The following is an 8,947-nucleotide window of genomic DNA, read 5'->3' as shown; positions in this document are numbered from 1 at the left end:
TCGGTGCTGCAGGCAGAGCCCTCAGCCCTGCTGCGTGTGCAGAGGAGCTGCTCCTGGGCAGAGCTGTCTCTCTGCAGCGCTGCCGCTGCCATGAGCTCCCTGTGTCCCAGGAGCCCAGCCCAGCTCAGCAGCACAGGAGCAGCCCATGATGTCCCTTTCTCTGTCCCCTCTGGGCACATCCAGGTCTCCCTGGGGCTCCAAGGGCACAACTTCAAAGTTGAAGTAATCAGTGATGTTGATTCTCTCTCCTCTTCAGAGACACTTCTTTCCAGCATTGTATTTTTCATGTTAAAAAATAAATTGGTATGACAACCATCTTTCTTGTCCCATCATTAGACAGGACACAAGGAATGTTACAGCAAAGGATCTAATTTCTCCAGGCTAGGGGAGGAATATCTTCAGCTGAATGAACTTAGGCATTTTGTTCTGGTTTTACACTCCCAGGTCTAGAGAGACATTCATCAGTCTCTGGCCATGTCATGTCTGTGCTCTGCAGCAAAGCCTTTGCACACATGGGCTCTTGGACACTTGGTACCAGGTTTCCTGTGGCAGGTCAGAGCTGGGCTGGTGCCACAGCTGGGGTGGCTCAGCCCAGATGTGAGGCAATGTCCTCAGCCAGGGACCTGACTGGGGAGCTGGAGCTGTCAGTGCTGCAGACAGAGCTGTGACACGGATGGAATGAACTGCCAGGCAGGATGGCAGGAGTGAGTTCATCTGGTCTCAAGGACAGCAGCCTCCAAGCACAGCAATAGTCCAGATCAAAGCTCAGTCCAGACCTGTAAGGCAATTCAAGGGCCCCATAATGAGCTGTTACTACTGCAGGAACACTTAAAGGACAAACAAAGACCCTGTGTGGCCACTGAAAAATTTAATAAGAGAAAGAGGTGAGAATCCCTGTGTCCTCTTGTCCTCCCTCTTCCCCAGCAATGTGTCCCAGGCCTCTGTGGCTGGAGACAGAAAATACAGAGGTGGATGTGGATCAAGTCATGGGTGACTGGAACTAACACAATCCTTTCCGGTCTATGGGACAGCAGGGGCAGCATCCCAGGAGCTGGGACAGCAGGACGATGTCACAGTGAGGCCACTCTCCACCATCTGTGAAAGCTCATGGAGACTGGGGGGACTCCCTGACCACTGGAGCTCTCACACAGTGTGTGCACTTTTCAAAATGGCCAATGGGTGAGCAGGGGAACTAAGGGCTGTGGCCCAGAGCATGTCTACTGGGACCCCATTTCTGGGTGTCTAGAAGAGAAGGTGACGGGGTTTGCCCAGGGCGGCTTGTGCCTGTCCATCCTCTTTGCTTTCTGTGAGGAAAGGACACGGTTGTGGACGTGGGGAGAACAACAATGGCCCGTTACCCAAAAGTCAGCAAGGCATTCAGCATCATCCTCCACAACATTCTTGTGCCCAAGGCAGTAAATTCTGGTCTGTGTCAGTGTGTAAGTAGATGGGTAAAACCAATCTGGATGGTTGGGCTTGGAAAGGTGCTGTAGAAAGGGAGAAACTTTCCAGTCCTGAGGACAGTCCAGCACTGGAAGCTGTTTCCCAGGAGTGCGCACCCACTCTGTCCCAGAAAGTGACCAAGATGTGTTTGGATAAAGCCCTGAGCAATCTGGTCTGACCCTGCTGTGAGCAGGAGGTTGGTCAAGACACCTCCTGAGGTCCCATCCAGCCTGAATGATGCTGTCCTTCCTTCTCCTTTGTGTTTTCAATTTAGGGACAGCTCTCAGGTTCTCCCTGACCACAGGAATAACTCACATGAGGTGCAGGGCTGCTTTGTAAGTGCCTCTAAATGTTTCTGACCACAACTTTTGCATCCCTTTTCATTTGCTCCAACCCAGGGTTTTTTTTGCTGTCCTAATACCCTTCCAGAAAGAACTGCTCACCTTGTTCATCCTTTCAGAACAGGTTACTCAAGAGGTTTCTGCATCCATGTACAGAGTCTCCACATCAGCCAGACATCAAAGCCACCATTGCAGAAATGGAGATGAGACACTTGACCAGCTCCTTGAACCCAGCAATCGGCACGACTTGTCTCCTGAGATGCCAGAAAACACCTGAACTGTAAGTGCAGAGCATGTGAGTCCTGGTTGGGTATCCTGGCTTGTCTCCTGACCCATGTGGTGCTTCAGGCTGTGAAGAGAATCAAAACCAGCCATTGGACTGGGGTAGTTCCATATTACACGTGTCACACAGGGCAGATGACGGGAGCTCAGAACTCCAGACTCTGCGGCACGGTTGGGACTGCAGAGACTGGAAATGCAGGTGACAGTGTGTGTCAGGGCACACACATACAGATTCTGGCTTCCTTTGGGCCTTTGCACTGACCTGGGATCTGTTCCTTGGCCACCTTTGTCTCAAAAAGAAACTATTCTCCTATGCAACCTCCACATCACAGCAGGGAAAAAAGAGAAAAGTTATGAAAGATGCATGATTTTGTGTTAATTCTGTCCAACAGGTGTACTATTTATATGATTACAAAAAAAAAAAAAAGAGAGAAAACGCATTATTCTAAGAACTTCTTTCAAGACACAACTGCGGAGGTGTAGTAGATGTTTTGAAAAGCAAGAATGACTGTTAGGAATGAAATGAAAGACATTTAGTTTATCATCATCATCAGTGATAAGAAAGAGTTCCCTGTTACTGTTACTGTTACTAGTGACAGTACCAGAGTTCACAAACATCTTCAGAGCATCTCCATTTTTCCTGGGCTCCAAAGCTCATCCTGCTCAGAGTTTGACAGGATTGCTGCAAACCCCTGTGACCCAAATCTCTACAACTGTCTCTGCTCAACAGCCTTTTACCCCAGGAAGGGGAAAACTGCCAATGCAGATACCAACCCAGTGCCCAACCTGCCTGGAGAGCCAGGACAGTTGTGCCACACAACAGCCGCCTCTGAGGGAACCTGGAGGTGATGGGATTGAAATGGTTTCAACCAAAAACAGAGAATCAGAGAATCATTTATGCTGGAAAAGACCCTTAAGAACATGGAGTCCATCCGTAAATCAAACACTGCCCAGTCCACCACTAAACCATGTCCCAAAGCGCCACATCTCCATGTCTTTTAAATAACTCCCACAATGGAAGCTCCAATCCTGAGCTGGCAGGACACCATTGGCTGCAGTTGGACATAAGATACTGGTCATGGCAGTGAGTTCAGCCCTCGCTGGCAGAATGTCTCACACCCTCACTGAGGAGGGCAGGGGGCTGGGAGAGGGGAGCACGTTTCAGTTTCCAGATCCCAGCACAGAGCCCAAACCATCCTGCCCTTGGACTCTGGATCCAATTTCCTGAGATGAAAGCTGGTGGGACTTCTGAGGATAATCATGTTAAAAGGCATGAATAATCCTTCAGGTGTTTGTGTAATATGTCTAGGAATATCAGTCGTATATGCTTATATTTACATATCTGTAAAATAGTACTCTGCATCTGTAGTCACCCCTCTGGCAATGACAATTGAATAGGTATTTGCACTAGAAGTCTCCGTACCTCATCCACGAGCACACATCTAAGTGGTTCAGATGACGGGTGGTCTGGCAAACGTCACCCTTTGTGTCCCCAGGTGATGGACACTGCTCATGTGCCTCTGCAGAGAGTGGCAGGAGCTGGATCCCCTTCTCAGGACAGACTCCTTCCAGGAGAGACACAGACACAGGGGAACTCATCAGGGCTTTACGGCATTTCGCTCGGCATCAGTTTGACATATTGGGTGCTGTCCTGTGACTGCCCTTTCTGCACAAATGATCATACAAACACAACCATTTAGTGAGACATGGTCATAAAGGGCTGTTATGGACAAGAAAGCTCATCATGAACTCTGGAGAGAGCGAGGAAGTTCATAATAAGCACCAGGAAGAACCAAGAAGCTCGAGGCCTCTTCTGAAGAGCGGGAGGCCTGAGCAGCCATGATTGGCCATTGTAGGTGTGGGAGAGGGTCAGGGCATGTCAGGGAGAAGCAATGAGATGGCTGATGGCTTCAGTGAACCCTTCCAGCCACGTCTGAGCCCAGAAATGGAAAGCAGTTGATGTCTGCAGGTGGAGGAGGAACAGGAGGAAGATTTTCCTGGGAATACGGAAGGAAGAAAGGCCTCTCTTGGGCTAATCCTGTATGGCAGTGCCATTTGCATGCTGTGGGCATGGCTGTGCCTGGGAGATGGGGAACGGCTGCTGCTGGGGTGGCTGTGCTCAGTCATGGCCCATGAGCTGACCCTGCTCTGCTCCTCTCTTACACTGCCCACACTTGGATGGTCCTCAGGAATCATCCATGAGCCTGGTGGATCCATGAACCTCCTGGAGTGATGGGTATGGATCCAAATAGGGGATTCAAGCAAGTGTGAGATAGGCACATTGAGGTGATTGGTGACCATTGCCAGGTGTATGAAAGAAGCTGGATGAGTTATGAGGAACTCACAGGCATTTCCAACTCCACAGAACACCAGAGCCTTGCAGTTAAAGCAACAGCACTTGACATAAACACCACCCGAAAAACACAAAACACTCACACTGACCACAGGAAAAGCCTTGAAAAACATTGGAGAAAAATCTACCAGGTCCCAGGGGTCAGGGCTCAGCCATTCTGGTGATGAACAAGCATCAAGGGCTGACATGGCATCAGAGCCACCTCCACATGGCCCTCACCACCTGGAACCAGTGTCTCCAAGTCTTTTCTCCACCAGCTTCCAGGGACAGGGACCTGCACTGGTTGTTTCCTTCACAGCTGTGTCAGCGATGGCCCTTCATGAGGTCCCAAACACCCTCAGAAACTTGGGGTTTGCTTCTGCCTTTTACTTCATTGGAGGTTTCTTCAGTTTCAGTAGCTGCAGTTCAGAATTACGACTCCAGAGGGCTCACTAACATGTAAAATGCTCTTACAAGCCAAGGCTCTGTGCATCATTTTCCTAAAGGCTTCAAGTCTGGTGTGGATGATTAGAGAAATTTCAGGAATAGCCAAACAGAGAGCATTTCCATCATAAATAGCAATAAAGCCAAATTTATTCTATTTCCACCCATGCTTGCCCTTCCCTCCCTTTCCAGAACAGGTGGTATCAGCAGACTCCAGTTCATATTGATGTGTTGCATCTCCTGATAAAGACTGAATATGTCAGAAAAGTGTGTAACTAAATCACCATGTGAGTGAGGAGACAGGCCAGGACACCTCAAGAGGAGTCACACTCCTCTGGACCAAGAGGTGGCTGTTCCTGGCAGTCTCAGGTGCCACAGCACAGCGATACTTGTGTTCAGGAGCTGGTCAAGTGACCCATCTCCTGTTCTGTAACGGTGTCTGAGTTTGCTCAGGTCACCCCTGACTTGAGCCCCATCCACTGCTGGGTGCTCTCCAGACTCCTGCCTTCAGGAACAAAGTTCCAGGAGACCTTGCTGGTGAAGGTGGAGGCAAAGAAGCCATGAAGAACCTCAGTCCTGTCTGATTCTACTCTTATGAAGTTCTGCAGCAGGTCTGTGTTACCCTGGTCTTTTTCTGTAAGGGAGCTGTGTCAGCTCATCTTGCCACCCTCAGCCTCCCCTATAGGTATCAAGTCCAGGGCAGCTTTGGCATATTCTCTGCATTCATGGACAAGGTTTCTAAATTCCTCCTTTGCAGCTTCCCCTGCTCCCACCTCTGTGTGCTGCCTTTGTGCCCTGCAGCTCCATCGGTTCAGACAAACACCCTCACGAGATAAATGCTTCATTTCGCTGGTTCTCAGATAGATCATTCTTGTGCTTGGAGCAGCCTGTCCTGAAAGGCTGATCAGATTTCCTGAGCTCCTTCACCCTTCTGAGCTGCTTCCCATGGCACCACCTGAATCAGCACCCCCAGTTTGACAAAGTCTTGTCCTCTGGAGCTCACCAGCCTGTGCTCTGCTGCTGGCCTTCCTCCCTCCCCTCTGGTACCTGGGACCCCACTGTGTCCTGCTCACGACAGCCAAGGTGGACACTGATGTTCACATCCCTCACCAGCTATTCCTTGTTTCCCAGTTCCAGATCCAGGTGAGCATCACTCTCATTGGCCCACAATGCAGACATGTTAAGCAGTTGGCCCAAGATCCTTTGGACTGATGGCACTTGCCACTTTGCCAGACCAGTGAATGTCAGAGCAATTACAGTTCCCCACAGGAACGTGCTCATTGACTGGTGAGTTGCTCGAGTTGCTGACAGAAGATCCATTTCTTCTCCATGATCAAGTCATTTGTAGCACACAACTTGTTGCCACCCTGTACTGGGTTTACCTGGCAAAGTCTTGGAACTGGGGGTGAGTGTGGGTGTGCTACAGTTGTCACCTCTCTGAGAACACAACAGGAGTTCGACCAATGTCAGACAGAGCCGATTTCAGCTGCTCCAGGATGGATCCACTCCTTGCCAAACCTGTGCCACTCAGTGATGCTGGCAGCACCTCTGGGATATTGTATTTGAGAAAGGGTAAAAAACGCTGCACAACAGCAGGTGGGAGAGAGGAGGGAGGAGATGGGAGAGAAAAGCACTGCAGACACCAAGGTCATATCCCACAGGACCCAAGCAGGTCCCTCAGCAGGCCAAAGCTTGCTCTCCTGAAATCCTGCTCTTGGCCTTGTTCTCATCTCCCAGGAGCCTCAGCTCCACTTTCCCATCCCTGACTGTTCCATCCTGACCAACTCTTTCTGGTTTGTAAGTGTCAAGTCCCACAGGGCACCTCACCCCACTGACTCCTCAGTCACCCGTGTCAGGAAATGTTGTCAATGGGTTCCAAACCCTCCTGGATGGCTGGTACCTTGCAGATATTGTGATATCTCAGGTCTGCCATGAGGACACGGCCCTGGAAACATGAGGCTTCTGTCATTCGTCTGAAGGAGGCCTCATCTCATTCCTCTTCCTCATCAGTGAGTCTGTACCTGATGTCCAGTCACCTCAACATTGCCCATGTTGTTCTGCCCTCTCATGCTGACTCCTCAACCTTCAGCTGACATTGTCTGTCCCCAGGCAGAGCTCCACGCATTCCTGCTGCTCTCCCACATGAAAGGAATCAACCCCTGTGACTCCAGAGCTCTGACATTATGAGTATCAGACACCCAAGACCCCAAATTTCCTCCAGGAGGTGGTATTTGTAGTGTCCTGTAACTCCTCACGCTGTTCTCTTGGGAGACACACCCTCATCAGGATGCAAACATTAACAGCTGAGCAAATGGAGCTTCAGGCCAGGGAGAGTCCAGACCTTGCGAATATCTGGTATTCGCCCATCAGGAAGCTCTGAAGTTTGACAAGTTGAAGTCTCCAGTTCAGTATCAGGGCAGGACAATAACCTCATCCATCAGGACAGAGCAGGACCTGACATGCTGAGCAGTGGCCCTGAGGAGAAGGGCCTGGGCACTACAAGGGCTGCCACATGAGCCCCTGGAGAGGCAGATCCTCTGCCTCAGTCATTGCTCGGGGCTCTTGCTGGTGCACGGTGATGTGGGGTGTGTGATGCTGCATGAAGGACAATGGTGTGACAGTTCCCACCCTTACTGGGGGTGTGCAAGGAGGCCTTGAGCTGCCCCCAGTGTCTGAGGACAACATGTTTCTTCACAGGCCTTGTTGGCAGAGATGATCACCATAGCCAAGGAGACAAAGACTTGGGTTCTCTTGGAAACATCAAGGTCCCCACACCAGCCCGTGGTGCACGCTCACCATGAACAAGGCAGCTGCACACGGGGCTGCATGAGGAGGAGCGTGGGGACCCAGACACCTGCAGTTCTCATCCCATTCGGTTCAGCACTGGTGTGACCCACACACACGGGTGTGTGCCAGTGTGCGGCTTCCCAGTTTGGAGCAGCATGGAGGAACTGGAGAGTGCAGGGCTGTGCCAAGGCAGGTTCAGCACCTTGTGCACATGGTGTGGGGTGCTGAGGGACCCGGGCTGCTTTGGCCCAGCAGCACTGGGGGGGCTGCAGCAGTGCAGGAGTAGCCTGAGAGTGCTTGAAGGGCGGTTTCAGAGATGGTGGAGGTTTTCTGCATAGGGGGAAAGAGCTTGAGAAAGAAAGAATGGCCCAAAGTGCAGCTGGGGAGGTCCAGGCTGGACATGAGCAGAAAGGAATGTGATGGAAGGGCAGTGCTGTGGGGGAGCAGGTCAGCAGAGGGAGTCTGCATCAGCCCAAGGCTTTGTGCTTCAAGGACCAGCTGGGGAGGATGGAGAGATCTCAGCAAAGGAAGGAAGATGCTCAGACAGGAGCAAGGTGGGGCAGCAGGGGGGATGTCTCCAGCCTGCAGGGACAGAGGTGCAGGGGATGCCACAGCACAGGACAGGCTGTCGTGGAGATGATCAAGGGATGTAAAGAGGCTGAAAGCCAGACCAGACATGAGCTCCTTCTCCCCTTGGCTGTGGCTGTTGTCTGCACCTCTGATGCCTGTGAGGAGACACCTTGTCCTTGCAGCACAGGGGCCTCATGGCCTCCTTGTCCCCAGGCAGGAACCTGGGAGGTGTGGGACCATAGTCCTGCCCTTGGCCGTGCACAGCCCCACATCACACTGTCCCAGGAAGGGCCCTGGGCAACGTGGGAGGGACAGGATCTGACTCCCCAGGGTTGGGGGTCAGGGCTTAGTTCTTTGGTTAATCAAACACATCCAGGTTTACGCAGCATCAGAGAGACCTTTACTTTGCTTTTCCTGACCTGTCATCACTGCCTCCAGTTTTCTGCTCTAACCGAACTCTGGGGTCAGTTCTTCAGCTGTGTCCCTCAGTGGGACCCATTAACATTACAAGAAACTTTGGAGTTTACATCTGACTTTGACTTCTTGAGAAGTTTCTTCAGCTTCCCCTCAGGGTCTGAGGTTCATGGACTCAGCACCAAACCCACCAGAGGGGTCATTAAAGCGCCTTGGGCTGCTCCTGTGCTGCTGAGCTGGGCTGGGCTCCTGGGACACAGGGAGCTCATGGCAGCGGCAGCGCTGCAGAGAGACAGCTCTGCCCAGGAGCAGCTCCTCTGCACACGCAGCAGGG

This window comes from Columba livia, unplaced genomic scaffold (assembly GCF_036013475.1).
Source record: "Columba livia isolate bColLiv1 breed racing homer unplaced genomic scaffold, bColLiv1.pat.W.v2 Scaffold_194, whole genome shotgun sequence".
Taxonomy (NCBI): domain Eukaryota; kingdom Metazoa; phylum Chordata; class Aves; order Columbiformes; family Columbidae; genus Columba; species Columba livia.
This window is presented reverse-complemented; position numbering follows the sequence as displayed.